Source organism: Pristiophorus japonicus, unplaced genomic scaffold, assembly GCF_044704955.1.
Source record: "Pristiophorus japonicus isolate sPriJap1 unplaced genomic scaffold, sPriJap1.hap1 HAP1_SCAFFOLD_614, whole genome shotgun sequence".
NCBI lineage: Eukaryota > Metazoa > Chordata > Chondrichthyes > Pristiophoridae > Pristiophorus > Pristiophorus japonicus.
Window position 1 is genome coordinate 155,308 of NW_027254525.1, and position 20,297 is coordinate 175,604.

The window sequence follows — 20,297 nt, forward strand, 5'->3', positions numbered from 1 at the left end:
ATTGGGATCACCATATTCCTCTTCCTCCTCGAATTAGCCCGCAGACAGTGTGTGCTCAGCGCCTTGTTGCTCCTGCAGCTCCAATCCTCGCTGCTATTCAAGAATGTGCAGAGCACAGCACACCATGATCATTCTGGACACTGGCTGGTGCGTACTGAACGGTGCCTCCAGATCTGTCCAGGCACCTGAAGTGTATCTTGAACATGTCGATTGCTTGCTAAGTGACACATCTGGTTATCATTGGCTTTTGTTGTACTGCTCTTGGGCTTCAATGGTGGGTTTCTCACAGGTGTCACCTACCAAGTTTGAAGCGGATGTCCTGTGTCTCCTGGCCGTCATGCTTTAAGTCTGCTAGCAGGTCCAAAGACGTTAGTGAGCTTGGACTACTGCAGGATGAAAGCACGGTGGCAGCTCTCCAGGAATCTTACAGACACCTGCATGAACATTTCTTGAGGTTGTACCTCAGCTGCACATTGATGCAATGGAAGCCCTTGCGGTTGATGAATACTCCAGGTTGATCTGAGGTGCACGGATTGCCACATGTGTGCAGTCGATGACACCCTGCACCTGTGGGAAGCCAGCCAGAGACGCAAACCCGAGTGCTCACTCATTCTGACAAGCATCATCTCAGGCGAAGTTGACACAATTGCCGGCCCTGGCAAACAGGACATCACTCACCTTTCTTATACATTTGTGGGCTGCCGACTGGGAGATCCTGGATATGTCTCCGGTAGCGCCTGGAACGATCCAGAGGAAAAAAGGTTGAGGACTGTGGTCACTTTTACAGCCAATGGTAATGCCACCAGCTCCAGCAGGGAGCAGGTTGTCTTCGAGGAGGCTGCAGATATCTGCCAGCATCTGACGCGACAACCTGAGCCTCCTGAGATACTGCTGTCCGGAAATGTCAAGGAAACTCAGCCTCTGCCTGTGCACCCTGTTTCGTGGGTAGTACCCCCTTTCTGCTGCTCCCCTTCTATTGCTTCCTCCCTGCCGCACTCTGCCCCTCCCCCACTCTGCCCCCCCCCGTCTCTGCGCCCCCCCCCCCCCCCCACTCTGCCCTTCCCCCAATCTGCTGTCCAGCAACAGGTCTCTCAAGAGCAGTTGTGATAGATGATCAGTTCATGAGGAGAGGGAATAATTTACAACGACAACTAGCATGGAGCCAGGAAGGGTAGTTGGGTGGCCAGCAGTTTGCTGGGCGGGGGTCAGGAGAGCAGGAGCTGGGTCTCATGGACACGATGAGATCAGAGAGTGCAGGAGGGAAGATAGGAGAGAAACTAGACAAAGGCACAGAATCAGGACTCGGGTCGGGAAGAGCCTGGGGGCAGGTTAGGCCCAGTGTCCTAGGGGAAGGTGCGGATGCAGCAGAGGCAACTGATGGTCTCAATCTTAGTGACAAAGAAGTCATAGAATCAGTGAATGGTTACAGCACGGAAGGCCATTTGGCCCATCAAACCCGTGCTGGCTCTCTGCAAGACTCGCCCTTTCCCTGTAACCCTGCAAAATTGTTTTATTTCAGGTATTTATCCAACTCCCTTTTGAAAGCTGTGATTGAGTCTGCCTCCACCACCCTTTCAGGCCGTACATTCCAGATCCTAACCAGATCAATTAGCTCTCCGCACTCGTTGTTGCATGTGAGGATGGAGGCGGCAGAGGAGAGGGGTTTATGAGAAGGTTGATAGTGGAGAAAAGTAGCCCGGTTGTCTTTGTTCGGGATGATCCTGGAGTAGTGGGTGGCTTTGCCAGAGGAGAGTGAGGATAAATAGCACTTGATGTGGTCCTGCCAGATCTGGTGATGGATGGCTAAACTAATTGTGGGCCAGATATGCTCAATCTGTGTCCCTTGGACATGAATGATCAAAGGTGGAAGCCATGCCAGAGGAACATAAGAACATAAGAAATAGGAGCAGGAGTGGGCCATTTGCCCCTCAAGCCTGCTCCGCCATTCAATAAGATCATGGCTGATCTGATCTTGGGCTCAGCTCTACTTCCCTGCTCGCTCCCCATAACCCTTTACTCCCTTTTCGTTCAAGATCTGTCTATCTCCACCTTAAATATATTCAATGTCCCAGCCGCCACAGCTCTCTGGGGCAATGAATTCCCAGATTTACAACCCACTGAGAGAAGAAATTCCTCCTCATCTCAGTTTTAAATGGATGACCCCTTATTCTGAAACAATGCCCCCTAGTTCTAGATTCCCCCACGAGTGGAAACATCCTCTCTGCATCTACCTTGTCTAGCTGCCTCAGTATCTTATATGTTTCAATTAGATAACATCTCATTCTTCTAAACTCCAATGAGTCTAGGCCCAACTTACTCAACCTTTCTTCATAAGTCAACCCCTTCATTTCAGGAATCAACTTAGTGAACCTTCTCCGACTGTACGCAATAATCTAGGTGTGGCCTCACCAATACTGACTGCTTTGCTTTTATACTCCATCCCCTTAACAATAAAGGTCAACATTCCATTTGCCTTCCTGATCACTTGCTGTAACTGCATACTAACTTTTTGTGTTTCATGCACAAGGACCCCCAGGTCCTTCTGTACTGTACCATTTTGTAATTTCTCTCCATTTAAATAATAATTTGCTTTTTTATTTTTGCTACCAAAGTGGATAACCTCACACTTTTCCACATTATACTCCATCTGCCAAATGTTTGCCCACTCACTTAGCCTGTCTATGTCCCTTTGCAGATTATTTGTGTCCTCCTCACAACTTGCTTTCCCACCTACCTTTGTATCATCAGCAAATTTGACTACATTACACTCAGTCCCTTCATCCAATCATTAATATAGATTGTAAATCGGCCCCAGCACCGATCGCTGTGACACCCCACTAGTTACCGTTTGCCAACCGGTAAATGACCCATTCATTGCGACTCTCTGTTTTCTGTTAGTTAGCCAATCCTGTATCCATGCTAATATATTATCCCCAACCCCATGAATGTTTATCTTGTGCAGTAACCTTTTATGTGGCACCTTATCGAATGCCTTCTGGAAATCCAAATTCACCACGTCCACTAGTTCCCCTTTATCCATCCTGCTCATTACATCCTCAAAGAACTCCAGCAAATTTGTCAAACATGATTTCCCTTTCATAAAACCATTCTGACTCTGCTTGACTGTATCATGCTTTTCCAAATGTCCTGCTACTGCTTCCTTAATTATGGACTCCAGCATTTTCCTAACAACAAATGTTAGGCTAACTGGTCTATAGTTTCCTGCTTTCTGTCTGCCTCCTTTTTTAAATAAAGGCATCACATTTGCGGTTTTCCAATCTGTTGGGACCTCACCAGAATCCAGGAATTTTGGTACATTGCTACCATTGCAACCACTATCTCTGCAGCCACTTCTTTTAAGACCCTAGAATGCAATGCATCAGGTCCTGGGGACTTGTCCACCTTTAGTCCCAGTTGTCGGTAACTTGGAAGAGAGCTTTTTTCAGGAATGGATGCATAAGGAGTTCGGGGGTGCAAGGAATGGGTTGGAAATGACCTAATCAGTGATCAAATGGAAAGATCAAGGGTCTGGCTGTGAATATGGGTCGGGGATTTCTATGGAGAGAGGCGTTTGGGGATGACAGCAGGCAGTGAATTGAGAGGAAAGAGAGCGAGGATTGCTGAGATGGAGATTGAAATCACCAAGGATGGTGATTTTAACAGCTGTAAATTTCTATGATTCTATGATTCTCGGATGAGGAATTGTCCGATGCAGAAGATGAGAGAGGAAAGCAGGATGTCTATCTTAATGACAAATTCGGCGTAAGGCTTGGGTGGGGTTGGTAGAGAAGGCAGATTCTAAAAAGCGAGATATAAGAGTCATGGAGTGGTTGAGGTATCAGACGAATAGGGGAGAGACCAAGGTGTAATTTGTGGTAAGCGCCACACTACTACCCTGGCAGTTTGGGTGGGGCAGGTGGTGAAGGGAAAAGCCAGGCAGCGAGGCTTCAGTAAGGGGCAAGGTCTCACCACCAGTGAGCCAAGTTTCAGTGAAAGCCATGATGTCAATGCAATCATCCACAATAAGGTCGTAGATGGCAAGGGCCTTGTTCATGAGTGAGTGGACATTCTAGAGGGAGGTGTGGAGAAGAGCAGTGATTGTATATCCACAGGCAAAGTCCAAGGGAGCAGTACTATGTGAGGTGATCGGGATGGGAAGTTGGTGCGAAGTTTGTCCGTGGAGGTGTACTGGGTGGGAAGGAAGAGGATGAAGCAGCTTGGGTTGCTACTTGTAGGGAGGCAATGATAGATTCCTCGATAGACCATTCCAGAGAAGCACAGAGGAAAGCCATGGGCTTATCCAAGGGGAATACAACTTGCTATAGTGCCAGGAGGATAGGCTGGGTTGGAGTAGGGATTGAGGGGCCAAATGAGAGTTGAGAAATGAAAGATGACAAGACTGGGTGATGGGAAGGGGAGTAGACAGGAGAGAAAGGCTGGAGAGAGGCCTGTGGACAGGTCATTTGCAAAAACATTATTTGGACAGCTGTCGTTCCCCAATGGAGGTGGACTGAGGAGTGGCTCCCTGCAACTCCATGATGGGGCCCAGAAGCTAAAATCAAATAAAAGTATTTGAAAATGTTGACCTGCCGCTCAGGGAACAGAGGGTAAACTCTGTGAAGGTAATCAGTCCCTTCAGGATCAATCACCTCTGTGTTCATTATTCATGGCAGAATTCCTGGGCGTGTCCTGGAAAGCCCCAGACATGCCCCCAGTCAGTGCGATATAATGGGGCAGGTCTGAGCAGGGCAGCCCCTCCATTGAGCACAGTTTCCCAGGGAAGTTGAAATGGGTGGAAATTCTGCTGATCTGGCTCCGCACTAATCGCAGCCAGCAGTCACATTGCAGTTCTTCACTTCCCCACAGATCAGAATCTACCCTCGTAAATCCTTTTAAAGGGAATTAGACAGATGCTTGAAAAGGAGAAAGATTAAAGAGTGCGGGGAGTGAGCAGCGGTAGGATTAGACCAGGTGGCTGATGTGGCTCAATTTTTACCTGTAAAGGCCACTGCTTCTTACCCTCACAGCTGTAGAGTGCAGGCTCCACCCAGTCAGCTATTAAAATAGCTTCGGGTTCCTGAATACATCACAGGACTCCGAATTACATTTATTCATGAGGTTCCTTCTGAGTCAAACAAGTGCCTCAATAGCACAAGAAAACATCAGCATTACGATGTCCGTGTGCCAGTGAATGAGCAGGAACTTTACTGCTTGGATTTTAACCCCATTCCGTCCAGTCACTGCCGGGCAGGAGGTAAAAGTCTCCCTAATCTGTGTGTGTCTTTGCTCCAATGCAGCAAGGAACTTCAACCCCTCCCCAGGAGTGTAAAGATGTGACCAATTAATTTACTATAAGGTGTTGTTATGTGTCCTGCCCCACACTGTCGAGTAGGATCACCTTTACTATTACTGGTTCCCAGTCCCACTACTGAATTAATATTGGGCCAAATCGCTTCTCGGCCTTTTGGCTATGATCAAGTGTAGTATCTGTTCCTATCAGTTTAATATCCCCTATGGGGACATGATATTGAATTGATTTTTGGACAGGGAGCTGGATCAGGGGCATGCCCCGTCCACTCTATGCACCGACCTGGTATTGCAATATTTCCAGGAACGGTGCAACTTCGCCTCTCGGCCTTTTGGCCTAAGATCAAACACATTGGCGCAAAGTGAACGATAAAAAAAAAAAATAAATAAATAAAACATATTGGGCCAAATCTTGCTGGAGTGGGGCATCTCGCACCATGCGCCGTGAGTTAGACTTTTCCTGTCCCCTTCAGCTCAAAGGTTATTTGCACCGTAACTTGTTGGAAATTTGAGCTCATAGCGGTACGGCGAGAGCAATGGGGCGTTGTAGAACCTTAGGGGGCAAAATTGCCCCTTTTTATAGCCCTGTTAGCGCCTCCTGATCACAAATCTGGCAGGCCGCCATCTTTTTCCATTGGCTGACCCGCGTGTTAGCTCGACGATGGCGGCCCTAGCATGGTCCGTGCCGTCATCGTGCAGCCAGACATTCCGTCTTGTGTGCCGGGCTGCTGGTCTGGTCTCATTCTGCCCTGATGGTCAAGTGGTGGCCACAATAAGGCTATGCAGCGTGCACAATGGCTTTCCCCTTTAATGAAACTCTGTGAAGGTAATCAGTCCCTTCAGTAAGCGCTACGCGGAGTATCCACATAGCGCTGGATTCAGCGCTGTGCAACCGCTCCAGCACTGCCTCCAAAGGAAATGGCGTGCCGGAGACAGCGCTCTGCTCCCTTTGACGGGCGGTGGGCCCAATTCTGCGTCATGGCAGGTCTTCCAGGCCCGGCGATAAAAGTCCCGGCTCCAGAAGATTACGGCCGCCGATTAGGGCAATTTCACAACCTTAATGGACAACGGGACCAAATGTCTAAATTAAGGATTGAGAACTATGAATGACTGAGAACTGTGTGTATTCAATGCCAACAAAAGATTGGATTAAGAGAGAGACGAAAGAGACAGGAAGGAAAAGCAAGCAAAAAACTGACATTTTAAATGTAACATTTGTAAAATCTCCAAAAGCAATTTAATACCTGACAGAATGAGACTTCACCACTCAATGATTCACTTTCTGGGCCAGGGAGGTTGACTGGCACTTATTAACAATGATCACATTATTAAAAGGGTACCTACGCCATTAATTACTTTTCTGAGCAGAGTTTAATGGACAATTAATGCACAAATGCAGAAACATCAGGAAACTCACGGGGAGATTCAGGGTGAGATATTGTTTTTGCGAAGCTAATGGTGGAGTATCTTGCGGCAATGTGCAATTCACAGGTTGTCTCTCCCTCGCCACAAGATGTCGGCCGATTTGTACATTAATAGTGGCGTGCGGCATTCACATAATTACTGTTTCAGCAAATTCCGGCCCAGCACCTACATTATTAATACATGCTAATTCATGCACATCTCTGTATTAGCTTTGTTAACTAAAATTGTAGAATTCACAACAGTAAGTACCATAGCTTAAAATTTCACAAAACTTACACAGTATAACTGCAGTGCCAAGAATCACTACAGACAGCAGGATGGAGAGACCCAGGAGAATGTAGATGACCAGAGATGACTGTTTTCCTCGGACACACTCTGCTGATCGCACACCATGTCCTGTAAAGTGCAAGTGCAAGTCATCACTGAAAGGATTAGAGGGAACCGCCTTGTGAAAAAGACTCCAAACCTTTTTTCATTTGGACCTGGAGAAGAGGCAGAGGAGCCAAGTCTTGGTGTCAACACCGTAATTTTTAAAACTTTGCACGATTGGGCCTATCGAACGCACGTAACTTCAATTCAAGAACAAGCGGAGCAGACTCGAGGGACTGAATGGCCTATTTCTGCTCCTGCTCCTATTTCTTATGTTTATTCATCAACAGCAGGTTAGAGATCGAAACTGGGCAAAATTGAAGTGACGCACGTTATGGACAGTTACAAACAACAGTCACAAAGTACCATTTACTCGGGTAATCTGCAAGGTACAAGGAATAAAGACCATTCGTTCATCTCACACCTCTATCCTCATCATTTCTTCAACATTTCATCATCCCTCATCCAGCATCTTTACTTCAAAACCTCCCTCACAGATTTCAGTGTGAGCCAACAACACCATCAGTTAAAGGGATGGTCACGGGGGGTTTCTGACCCCACTGCATTATTCACTGTGTGTTAACACCATCAGTTAAAGGGATGGTCACGGGGGGTTTATGACCCCACTGCTTTATTCACTGTTCAGCTCTAAAATCCATCAGTTTTTCTGAAGAAATGGAATTTCCTGACAACACGTTCTCTCAACCAATGAGAAATGACCTTTTCACTGATGTTAATTCATCTGATGGTGTTAGTGAACATTGTGGGCTGCCCTGACCTGTGTGAGAACACTATCACAGATCGGGGCTATAAATAGAGCTGGAGTGCCGGGCCCTGGAACATCATGGCGGAGGTGTGGCAAATGAGGGTACGGGGCCCAGGGGCAGCACGGACCTGCCCACGCTGCGATATGTGTGCGCACTAGATCCGTGCAACAGAGCAGGTCTCCAGTTGTCCTGGTTAATCCTTGCCACCGGATAAAGGCCTCGCTCTGTCAAGCCCGTGTGGTGGCTGATGTACAACGGTCACCACACGTTAAAAAAATCCACGCACAGGCATCTTCCAGCCCCTCAACTGGAGTTCAGGACTGGAACATCGGGTCCTCATTGAAACAACTGTGAACTCTCGTGGCAGCAAGTCATCCTCGTTCGAGGGACCGACTATGACGATGGTTAGTGAATTCGAACTAATTAACTCAAATGCATAAACTTTATGACCATACATCAACATCAGATCACTGATGTGTACCTGGCTTCACCGCTTTGTGTTTTCCTCTGTCTCCTCTTAGTTGATCAGGATAAAGATCACCAACATTTTGATAAGTTGCATCTAGTTCCATATTATCAGCTGGAAGAACTTCTTGTCTTGAGAGGCGATTAAAGAAATGTGATTTCTTTGCTCAAACAGTTTCTTTTGTTGCACTTTTGGTATTTCTCTCAAAAGTCACAACTATAGATTCTGTCTGATGGACACCAAGATATTTTCGCACTTTTTTTTTAATGACGGGTTGGACTTGTAGCCACCGCTTCCACCACCAGTATCCTGGTGAATTTGCTTTCTGCTCTCTGTGGAGTTAATGTCCCTTCTATAATGGGCTGCCCAATATGCTATTGGCCTTTTTTTATAAGCTTCATTTATCTGCACTCAGATTTTCACAGAAATTCTGTATTTGAATTCACAGGTCTTTCTGTTCATAGGATTACATAGGATAAACAACACAGAAACAGGCCATTCGGCCCAACCAGGACATGCCGGTGATTATGCTCCACTCGAGCCTCCTCCCGTCTTTCCTCATCTGAATCTATTAGGTCTCCCCGCAACCTTCTTTTTTCAAGAGTAAAGAGACCCAACCTTTCCAGATATGTATACCCTCGCATTTCTGGTATCATCCTTGTAAATCTTCTCTGTACCCTCTACAGTGCCTCGATAAGAACATAAGAAATAGGAACAGGAGTAGGCCATAGGCCCCTTGAGCCTGCTCCGCCATTCAATAAGATCATGGCTGATCTGATCATGGACTCAGCTCCACTTCCCCGCCCACTCCCCATAACCCCTTATCGTTTAAGAAACTGTCTATTTCTGTCTTAAATTTATTCAATGTCCCAGCTTCCACACCTCTCTGAGCCAGCGAATTCCACACATTTATATAACTCTGAGAGAAGAAATTTCTCCTCTATCTCTTTTATAATATGGCGATCAGAACTGTACGCAGTACTCTGATTGGTTTAACCAAGGTTCGATACAGGTTCAGCATAACTTCCCTAATTTTCAATTCTATCCCTCTAGAAATAAACCCAAGTGCTGTTTTTTTTATGGCCTTGCTAACCTGTGTCACAACTTTTAGTGATTTACGTATTTGAACTCCGAGATCCCTTTGTTCCTCTACCCCACCTGGACTCGCAATCTCCAAGTAATAAGTGACCTCCCTATTCTTCCTACCAAAATGTAATACCTCACATTTATCTGTGTTGAACTTAATTTGCCAATTATATGCCCATTTTGCAAGTTTATTAATGTCCTCCTGTAATTTGTTGCAGTCCTCCTCAGTATTGACTATCCCAGCCAATTTGGTGTCATCCGCAACTTTAGAAATTGTGGGCCCAAGTTTCCACATGATTCGCGCCTGATTTTTAGGAGCAACTGGTGGAGAACGGACTATTTTAGAAATTGCAATTCTCCACATTTTTTTTTCTGCAGTTCTAGTCAGGTAGAACAGTTCTAGTTTAGAACAGAATTTTTTCTTCAAAAGGGGGCGTGTCCGGCCACTGACGCCTGATTTGAAAGTTTCCACAGTGAAAATGTACTCCAAACTAAAGTAGAATGGAGCCAGTGAAGATTTTTGTAGAACTGAAAAAACCCTGATCTACACATTAAAAAATCAGGCGCAGGTTACAAATTAGGCGTCCAGAACGAGGTGCGGGAGGGGGGAGGGAACTCATTAAATTCGACAATAAATCCTTATTTATACTTCTACAAATATTATACAAATAAATCCAACCTGAATAAACATTTATAAACCAAGAAAAGATGAAATAAACCATCTTCCTACCTGTGTGAAAGTGCTTCAGCCAGGGAGAATTCTGCAGCCATTCGTGCTGCTGAGCGGGAGGGGGAGAGAGAGAGAGAGAGAGAGGGGGGTGGAGGGGGAGAGAGAGAGGGGGGGAGGGGGAGAGAGAGAGGGGGGGGAGGGGGGAGAGAGAGAGAGAGAGAGGGGGGGGAGGGGGGGAGAGAGAGAGGGGGGAGAGAGGGGGGAGAGGGGGAGAGAGAGAGAGAGAGAGAGGGGGGGGAGGGGGGGAGAGAGAGAGGGGGGAGAGAGGGGGGGAGAGAGAGGGGGGGGAGGGGGGAGAGAGAGAGGGGGGGAGGGGGGAGAGAGAGAGGGGGGAGGGGGGAGAGAGAGAGAGGGGGGGAGGGGGAGAGAGAGAGGAGGGAGGGGGGGAGAGAGAGGAGGAGAGAGAGGGGAGGAGAGAGAGGAGGAGAGAGAGAGGAGGAGAGAGAGGGGAGGGGAGAGAGGAGGAGAGAGGGAGGAGAGAGAGGAGGAGTGAGAGGGGGGGAGGGAGGAGGAGAGGGGGGGAGGGAGGAGGAGAGAGAGGGGGGGAGGGAGGAGGAGAGAGAGGGGGGAGGGAGGAGGAGAGAGAGGGGGGAGAGAGGAGGAGAGAGAAGGGGGGAGGGAGGAGGAGAGAGAGGGGGGGAGAGTGAGGGGGGAGAGAGAGGGGGGAGGGGGGGAGAGAGAGGGGGGAGAGAGGGGGGAGAGAGAGGGGGGTGGGGAGAGAGAGGGGGAGAGGGGGGGAGAGGGGGAAGAGAGGGGGAGAGAGGGGGAGAGAGGGGGGGTGAGGGGGGGAGAGAGGGGGGAGGGGGGAGAGAGGGGGGTGGGGAGAGAGAGGGGGAGAGCGGGAAGAGAGGGGGAGAGAGGGGGAGAGAGGGGGGAGGGGGGGAGAGAGGGGGGAGGAGAGAGGGGGGGGGAGGAGAGGGGGGGGAACCGAGGTGGGGGAGGGAGAGAGGGGAGGGAGCGAGAGAGAGGGGGGGAGGGAGGGGGAGAGAGGGGGGGGGAGGGAGGGGGAGAGAGGGGGGGAGGGAGAGGGAGAGAGGGGGGGGAAGAGAGGGGGGAGGGGAGGGGGAGAGGGGGGAGAGAGGGGGGGAGGGAGGGGGAGAGAGGGGGAGGGAGGGGGGGAGGGAGGGGGAGAGAGGGGGGAGGGAGGGGGAGGAGAGAGAGGGGGGGGGAGAGAGGGGCGGGGTGGGGGAGAGAGAGCGGGGGGGAGAGAGAGCGGGGGAGTGGAGAGAGAGCGGGGTGGTGGGAGAGAGAGCGGGGGGGGAGAGAGAGAGAGAGGGAGGAGAGAGAGCGGGGAGGAGAGAGAGCGGCGGGGTGGGGAGAGAGGGCGGGGGGGCGAGAGCGGGCGGGGGGGAGGGAGAGCGGGGGGGGAGAGAGAGCCCGGGGGGGGCGAAGAGAGAGCCGGGGGGTAGAGAGAGCGGGGGGGCGGAGAGAGAGTGGGGGGGGGAGAGAGCGGGGGGGGGAGGAGAGAGAGCGGGGGGGGGAGGAGAGGAGAGGGAGCGGGGGGGGGGGAGGAGAGAGAGCGGGGGGGAGGAGAGAGAGCGGGGGGCGGGGGGGAGAGAGAGCGTGGGGGGGGAGAGAGAGCGGGTGGAGAGAGAGCGGGGGGGGGGAGAGAGAGCGGGGGGTGAGAGAGAGCGGGGGGAGAGAGCGGGGCGGGGGAGAGAGAGCGCGGGGGGAGAGAGAGCGGGGGGGAGAGAGAGAGCGGGGTGGGGGGAGAGAGAGCGGGGTGGGAGAGAGAGAGAGCGGGGGTGGGAGAGAGAGCGGGGGGCGGGAGAGTGAGCGGGGGGGAGAGAGCGGGGGGGGGGAGAGAGAGCGGGGGGGGGAGAGAGAGAGCGGCGGGGGGGGAAGAGAGAGTGGGGGGGAGAGAGAGCGGGGGCGGGGGAGAGAGAGCGGGGGGGAAGAGAGAGCGGGGGGGGAGGGAGAGCGGGGGGGGAGGGAGAGCGGGGGGGGGAGAGAGCGGGGCGGGGGGCAGAGAGCGGGGGTGGGGAGAGAGCGGGGGGGAGAGAGAGCAGGGGGGGAGAGAGAGAGCGGGGGGGGAGAGAGCGGGGGGGGAGAGAACGGGGGGGGAGAGAGCGGGATGGGGGGGGAAAGAGACAGGGGGAGGGAGAGAGAGGGGGAGGGGGAGAGAGAGGGGGAGGGGGGGAGAGAGAGGGGCAGGGGGGGAGAGAGAGGGGGAGGGGGGAGAGAGAGGGGGAGGGGGGGAGAGAGGGGAGGGGGGAGAGAGAGGGGGAGTAGAGGGGGTGGAGAGAGAGGGGGGGGTGTGCGAGGGTCGGGTCTGGTCGGCGGGGGCGGGGGAGGGGAGCGAGTGTTGGGTCTGGTCGGGCGGGGAGCAGGAGCTGGCCGTGGGAGGAGCCTCATTGACGCAGCCCCAGTGAGGCCATTGGGCCAGGGCTAGGGGCTGCGTGCTTCGGGCCCCTCCCACACAGTTCGATGCCTGGAGCTACTGCACTTGCGTGCCGACTGTAGCGCGCATGTGCAGAGGTCCCGGCACTGTTTTCAGCGCCGGGACCTGGCTCTGCCCCCCCCCACAGCTCGTGCTGGCTGCGCCGAGGGCCAGAGGACCTGTAAGTCGGTGGAGAATACCGAGGATTTTTTTAGGCGCGAAAAACGGGCGCCCAGCTTGGAGGGGCGCACGTTTTTTTTCCTGTGGAAACTTGGGCCCTGTGTTTTGGATTCTAAAGTCTAAATCGTTAATATAATCTCTGAACAACAGTGGTCCCAACACTGATCCTTGTGGAACACCACTACCCACCTTCTACCACTGTGAGTAGCAACCCTTTACCCCTACTCTCTGCTTTCTGTCTTGCAGCCAGCTAGCTATCCATTCTGCTACTTGTCCCCTGACTCCACATTCTCTGACCTTGTTCATCAGTCTATTATGGGGTACCTTATCGAAGACCTTTTGAAAATTTAGATAAATTACATCTACTGCATTACCATTGTCTACTCTCTCTGTTACCTCTTCAAAAAATTCAATGAGATTGGTCAAGCAAGACTTTCTCTTTTGAAATCCATGCTGACTATTCATTATTATAATTTTATAATACATCCACAACCTTTGAGCATCTTTCCATTGAGTAGGAAATCCCATTCATTGAGTGTGTTCTCCTATACCATTGTGTATGTACTGTAGGTTTCAGACATATATCAACATAAAGTGGCTAAATACATTGACATAAAATGGCTCTATACATTATGGGATAGAGAAATAAGCCTGAGTTAGTCAAACAGGAACTTCACTGCAGATAGTTCCTCAAGGTGTTCACTGATAAAACAGCCGTTGTGGTCAACCAACAGGAAACCTTTAATGGGATAAGGAAATAACAGGACCTTTGTGTTATTGAGCACAATATTAGCTTCAGCAAGAGTGACTAATAGAATAGATTCATTATAATGTGGATGCTTATAACTATGTTTGTGAAATTATAATAAATAAGAAAACGACTGAAGGCAAGTAATGGAAGGCTGCTCAGTACCAAGGAATGTGTCCTTGTGAAATACAGACAGGAAGGGGACCAGTTCCAGCTGTTGTTTTGCACTGTGACCAAGCGTGAGGTCAGGGGTCTGTCGGGTGACAGAGATTGTTCACTAAAGGGTGTCGGGGGCAGACTGAATGTGGGACACCAAGGTTCCATATTAATACAGTATTAAAGTTGCTGACACTAGACTGTCGGGACTAGTAATTAGTAAGACAAGGAATGAGCTGGAAACCTACACAGAATCCATCAGTGGCAAGCAAAGTCAGGAATCTAAAGTGACTTTTTTTAAGCGTCCCGTACCTGTCTCGGAAAGGGCCATCCCTGGCAGACAGATAAATCGTAAGTAATTATAGCTGGTAAAGTCCGCTCAGGTTTGGGGTCCATTCCTCGTGCTGCAGAGGCCAGGCCGTGAAAAAGACCACCTGACCAAGGACAATCGTAAACTTCAAGCTCAGTGTAGAGAGAATAAGCAGAAGTTACAGGATGGTGTCCTATTTTCTGTCTGAGGGATTTGAGAACTAAATAGTTTTTTTTCAATCCAGGAAAGATTGTTTACATTTACTCAAACCCTGCCTGAGTCTGGAGGTGCTGGGCTGGAGCTGGCCTGCCCCTTCCTTCCCTGTCAGCACTGTAATGATATTAAACTCGAAGGGGACGAAATTGCCCCTCGCTGGGTTTGGAGCGCAGAATTTGAATTAACTGAAAAGTTAGCGCCGGTTGAGATGGGCGGGAGGAAGTTTGTAATTTCGGAACTTTGTTTGTGAGATCTGAGAGCTGCGCTGTTGGAGCACTAAGTGGCCTCCGTGTGGCGCTGGAGGAGCGCTGCCGGGGCGATGGTGGAAATGAGCAGCCAATTGCAGGTGAGTTTGATTCACTCACAACCAGTCACCTGGTCACTGGGCTTCTTAAAGGGGATGCCTTGCAGGTTGTTCTGCTGATTCTCTTCCTCAGAGTTCAGGAGCTGCTTACTGAGGGCCATCATGGCAGCTGGGAGAGCCAGTACGAGGGCCAAGCAGCTCTCAGACACAGAATTGGAGACAGTGGTGGGGACAGTGGGAGACAGGAGACACATCCTTCTCCCTCCAGCTGGGAGGACCACTCCACAGCTTCTCAGAGCTCTCTGGGCAGAGGTGGCACCGAGGTGTCGGGCACCTCCGTCCTTGACCGTACACCCACACAGTGTCGCAAAAAGTTCTGCAACCTCACTCGTGTGGTGAAAGTGATTACATGTTCCCCCAACTCTTACCCATGAACCTGTGAGTCTCTGCCTGTTCCCACAACTCTTACAAGGCAGCCTCTGTGCACTCAGCAAACCAGCATTTAACTCAGGATGTGGGCCTACTCACAGTTATTGGCTCATTTCTTCTCCCAGTCTGCAGGGAGAAGGAATGGGGGAGGAGGAGGAGAGGGAGGAGGAGGAGGACGATGCATGTACCACGTCACTGCTTCTCGCACTCGCACGCACCAGCTCAGATACTGGGAGAACGCGGTCGTTGCAGTTGAGCTTAGGAGAGGGGTCTGCACAGTGTGCTGCACCGGGGCCTAGCGGGCCACAGCAGGGTCAAGGGGGAAGGCAAGATCGGGAGCCAGCTCCCCGGAGGACGAGTGCGTGCACGAGTTCTGCTCCACAGGACTCAAATGAGGACCTAGTTGGGGAAGCGTTTGAACAAAGGGTGATGGTCTTGCACTCCGACATGATACGGGCAATGGCAAGGTTGCTCGAGATCCTGTCGCATGTGGTAAGGAACGTGGAGGGGTATGTCTCCCATATTGTAGACAGCTCTGCGCATATCATGGAGCTCACCATTGCCAGTGTGCAGATGATGGTGGACTCCCAGACAGACGGTGTGGAGCCAGACCTCATGAGGTGTCTCGTGGGCAATGAGGCAGCTTCTATTGGGGCATAGGCTGAAGCAACGCAATGTCTTGCTGCTGCAATAGTCCATGGTTGCTCGCATGGATGCTCAGACTGCTCTCATGCAGTCTCAGCATGATGCCACACAAGCTCTGACTGCTGCCATCGGCGCTGGGTCCATCAGGGTCCACCGAGGATCACACGGTGCCACAGCAGCCCAGCAATCTGTGCTCCATCAGATTGGAGAGGAGGCTGAGGTGCTGCCCTGGGGGAGTGGCACTGGCTCAGTGGAGAAGGAACCTGCTGTCCTCTCTCAGGATGACAACATTTCTGATCCCACCACTGCCACTCCGTCATTGCAACTATCCACGGCTGTTACCCAGCCAGCCCAGACTGTCACCACCCAGCCTGAGGTGTTTCAGTCTGCACCCGGGCCTTCCAGGCCCAGAGCTGGTTGAGGGTGTCCTAGAAGGCCATCTGTAGTCTCTGGCCCAGAAACACAGCAGCCTTTCAGCAGCCATGCTGCAGCCACAGGGGAGACACTGCGGCATGGTAGTAGAGTAGGTTTACATAAAAGGGGATATAAGGAGATGCACATGGGTGAATGATATATGTCATGTTGATGTTGCACATTTTACACATAAATGTTCATTGTCATCTTTACTGTTTGGTCTTGTCTGTCATTACATTGTTGGGCATGTGGTATGGAAGGAAGGGCTCATTGACATGTTTATGGAAGAGGGACACCCGGTCAGGAGAGTACTGCAAGACTTCTCCTGAACGGTCAAGACAGCAGAACCATTGCTTCTGCACTCCAATGGTCTGTTCAATGATGCTCCTGGTGGCGGCATAACTGTCATTGGAAGCGTGCTGGGCAAGACTGATGGGTTTGCAGAGGGGAGTCATGAGACAGGTGGCACAGCGGGTAGCCCTCGTCTCCGAGGAGTCAGCCAGGAGCGGCATTGAGTGACTGGAACAGAGCTGGCACACCGGTCTGGCGCAGGATGAAGGCATCATAGCTGATGCCAGGATGGCGGGCATTATCGGCCATTATTTTGTGTCTTGGTCGCACACCAACTGGACATTGAGTGAGTGGTATCCTCTTCGGTTTTGAAATATCTGCCGATTTCGGTGTGGAGCCTGCAATGTGACGTGTGTGCAGTCTATGGCACCCTGCACCATGGGAAAGCATGCCATCGTGACAAAGCCTGTTGACCTCTACCAGCTGCTTCTGTCTTGTCATGGGGAATGAGATGTATTCCATCCGCCTTCTGTACAGAGCATCTGTGACATGACAAATGGAGCAATGGGTGGCAAACTGGGAGATGTTGGAGATGTCTGCTGTGGCTCCCTGGAAAGATCTATTGGCATAAAAATTGATGGCGACCTTCACTGCCACTGAAAGAACCATTCTCACCCTTGTTTGAGGCTCAAGGTCTGGCTACATCAGATGGCACAGCTCCGTCACCATGTCTTTTGTAAATCGCAGCCTTCGGACACACTGCTCCTCAGAGAAGTGGAAGTAGGAAAATGTTTGGCGAAAGACCCTGGGTGCGTACGGCCTTCTGTTGGTACATCTGCAAAATCATCTTCCTCTGCCCACACCCTCATGGACCTCCTGATGTTGGTCCTGCATTTGCTGTCCCTCTGCAGCCTCCTGCTGCTGTTGCTCCGTTTGCCTCTCCATGTTCCTTTTAATCTGCCTCTGTCTGTCCCTCTCCTTGTCCCTCTCTCTGATCCTTGGAGCATGGGCCTCTCCATGATTCTCTCCATGGGCCTCTCCCAGTGGCAGCCTTTCTCTTTCCCTCTCCCAATGCTTCTGCTTGGCTAAATCACAGTGCCGTTATCTTCCCCGAACCATCCTCCGATGGTGAGGATGCAGGTGGTCCACTGCAAACACCGAGCCCATGATTTGCAGAGAAAGCCAAGGGAAACTCAGGCTCAGCAATCAATGGTTGCTGAGGCAGAACCAAAACACAAAATCATTTCAAAGTGTGGAAAAATTTGTTCAACAAAAAATATCTCGACCTGCGTGCCTTTAAATCTCGGCAGCGCTGCAGCCTGATGACTTCAAACTGACAGCAATAGCTGTCGTTGGTATTGACAAGCATTAGTTGCAGGGACGGTCTCGAGGCAATGCGCATGGTGATGATCTCATTATCGGCGTACGTAGAGAGTCACGAGCGACACCAGAGCGGAGCGCAAAACTGTATGGCCATCGGTGAAGAGATGGGCAATTCCACGCGGGTCGATGTGGCCACCGTGCCGCCAACTCATTATCGCAACGTTGGTGCCGGCGATACTAACTGGCCCCGTGCAATAAGGCAATTTCAGCCCCTTTACTTCCAAACACAATGAGATGTGTCATCTTTCTTCTAGTTTCAGGTTATCTTTGCTGTATAATTTCTGAGGGGTGCTGTTGAAGAAACCTTGATAAGTTGTTGCAAAGCAAACTATCGATAGTTCACACTGCAGCCGTGATCTGCTGGTGGTGGAGGGAGTGGATTTTTAAGATGCTGGATGGTTTCATCTTCTTGAGTGTTGTTGCAGATGCACCCATCCAGGCAAGTGGAGAGTATCCCATCACATTCCTGACTTGTGCCATTTAGGGGGTGGAGTGGTATTGGGGAAGCTGAGCTGCTCATCGCAGAATACCTGCTCTTGTAGCCACGGCATTCATGTGGCTGGTCCAGTTGAGTTTCTGATTAATGACGAGCTCCAGGATGTTAATGTTGGTGTGCTTGTCAATGGGAATGAAATTGAAAGTCAAGGGAAGGTCATTCGACTCTCTCTTGTTGGAGATGGTCATTGCACTTGTGTGTTGTCACTTATCAGCCCAAGCCTGAATGTTGTCCAGGTCTTCCTGTATGCAAATCGGATATCCATTTCCCACATAAATAGGAGCTTAAGATTCTACAGAACAGTTTGTGGTGTCTGCAACTGGTTAGACTGCACGGGGGAACTAACCAACACCAGCACTTACTGTACCCAAGAGCATTCCAGGGAGCTGAAGGCCACTTTCACTCATGGGCTCCTACTGACAGTGAATATCTACAAACCCAAAGAGATCTGTATAAAAGCGCCCGGTCTGAGAGCACTTTTAGGGCAGGAATACCTGGCGGACCCCTAAAGGTCACCAGTTCAGGGCATTGCCATTTAAACCATCATCTAAAAGCAGAAGTGCTAAAATATCTTGGTGTCCATCAGACATAATCTAGAGTTGAGCTTTTTCTGAGAAACACTGGAAGTGCAGCAAGAGGAGATGTGAGAAACTTTGACGCTGAGCCACATAAGGAGCTATTCCCCTGAAATTCCGGTCGGAGGCTTCCCGCGGGCAATTGCCTCCGACCGGAGAATTTTTACGAAATTACCTGGTGGTCCCGGAGGCTCCCCGGATTCCGGTGGGGAGGCCTTCTCTTCCCGTGCTGCGAAACGCGCTCCCGTCCTCGAGGTTCCCACGCAGAAGGTGCAGTCACATGTGTCTGCTCAACCAATCAGGTACAATATTCCCAATTAATAGCAATGGGAACTCTGGATCGACCAGTTCTCATTGCTATTAATTGAGAAAAAAACAAACACAATAACACCAAATAAAAAATAAAAAACACACCTCACATCATTAAAATTAATTGAAATTAAAGTTAATAAATATCTTAGAGAAAAAAATTTTTTCCCGAGTTTTAAAATTTTTTTTAAATTATGGTTTAAACTAAATTTAATGTATTGGGCAGGGTTTTTAAAAATAAAATGTGTATTTTTAATGTTATTATTTATGTTTTAAGTGTGTTTTAAGACACTTACGCCTGTAACAGTAGGCGATGCGCCTGCTTTTATCAGGTGCAAGAGTTTTGAGGACATTTGCTGGGCAAGATGTGGGTAAATACTGGAATCTTGCCTTTGCAAATGTCCTCCCTCCTGATATGCGGATGATCTGTTAAGCTGGAGCTTGACAGATCGGAAAAGCCAGTTTTCAGCCCATGCACAATGAGCGCTGAAAACCGGGCTTTGCGATACATTCCTGGGTCCGTAGACACTCCGTACTTCCGGGGAGGCCGGAATTTCTGGGCCAGCAGGGCAGCTGACCAAAAGCTTGGTCAAAGAGGTAGATATTATGGAGCCTCTTAGAGGAGGAAAGGGAGCTAGGGAGGCGGAGAAGTTTAGGGAGGGATTTCCAGAGCTAAGCGCCTCGGCAGTTGAAGGCAAATCAGGATGAGAATTTTAAAATCGAGGCCTGCTTAACCGGGAGCCAATGTAGATCATAGAGCCCAGAGGTAATGGGTGAATGGGACTTGTTGCGAGTTACGATATGGGCAGCAGAGTTTTGGATAAGCTAAAGTTTATGGAGGGTCTAGAGGTAACAAAGGCCTGTTTGATGGTTTCAGCAGCAGATGAGCTGAGGCAATGTTACCGAGGTGGAAGTAGGCGGTCTTAGTGATGGTGTGGATATGTGGTCGGAAGGTCATCTCAGGGTCAAATACCACACCAAGGTTGCATACAGTCAGGTTCAGCATCAGCCAGTTACCAGGGAGAGGGATAGAGTCGGTGTCTAGGGAATGGAGTTTGTGGCGGGGATAGAAGACAATGGCTTCGGTCTTTGCAATATTTACTTGGAGGAAATCTCTTCTCATCCAGTACTGGATGTCGGACAAGCAGTCTGACAATTTAGAGACAGTGGGGAGGTCAGGGAGGTGCTGGTGAGATAAAGCTGGGTTTCGGCAGCTTAGAGCTGGAACCTGACGTTGTGTTTTCGGATTATGTCGCCGAGGGGCAGCATATAGATGAGAAATAGGAGGAGGCCAAGGATAGATCTTTGGGG

The 20,297-nt window shown here is 50.4% G+C and overlaps 1 pseudogene; it reads left to right on the forward strand.

Moving 5' to 3' along the window:
* The first annotated feature begins 5,448 nt into the window (after positions 1 to 5,448).
* LOC139255585 (U2 spliceosomal RNA) lies at positions 5,449 to 5,627 on the forward strand (annotated as a pseudogene).
* Positions 5,628 to 20,297: the final 14,670 nt, after the last annotated feature.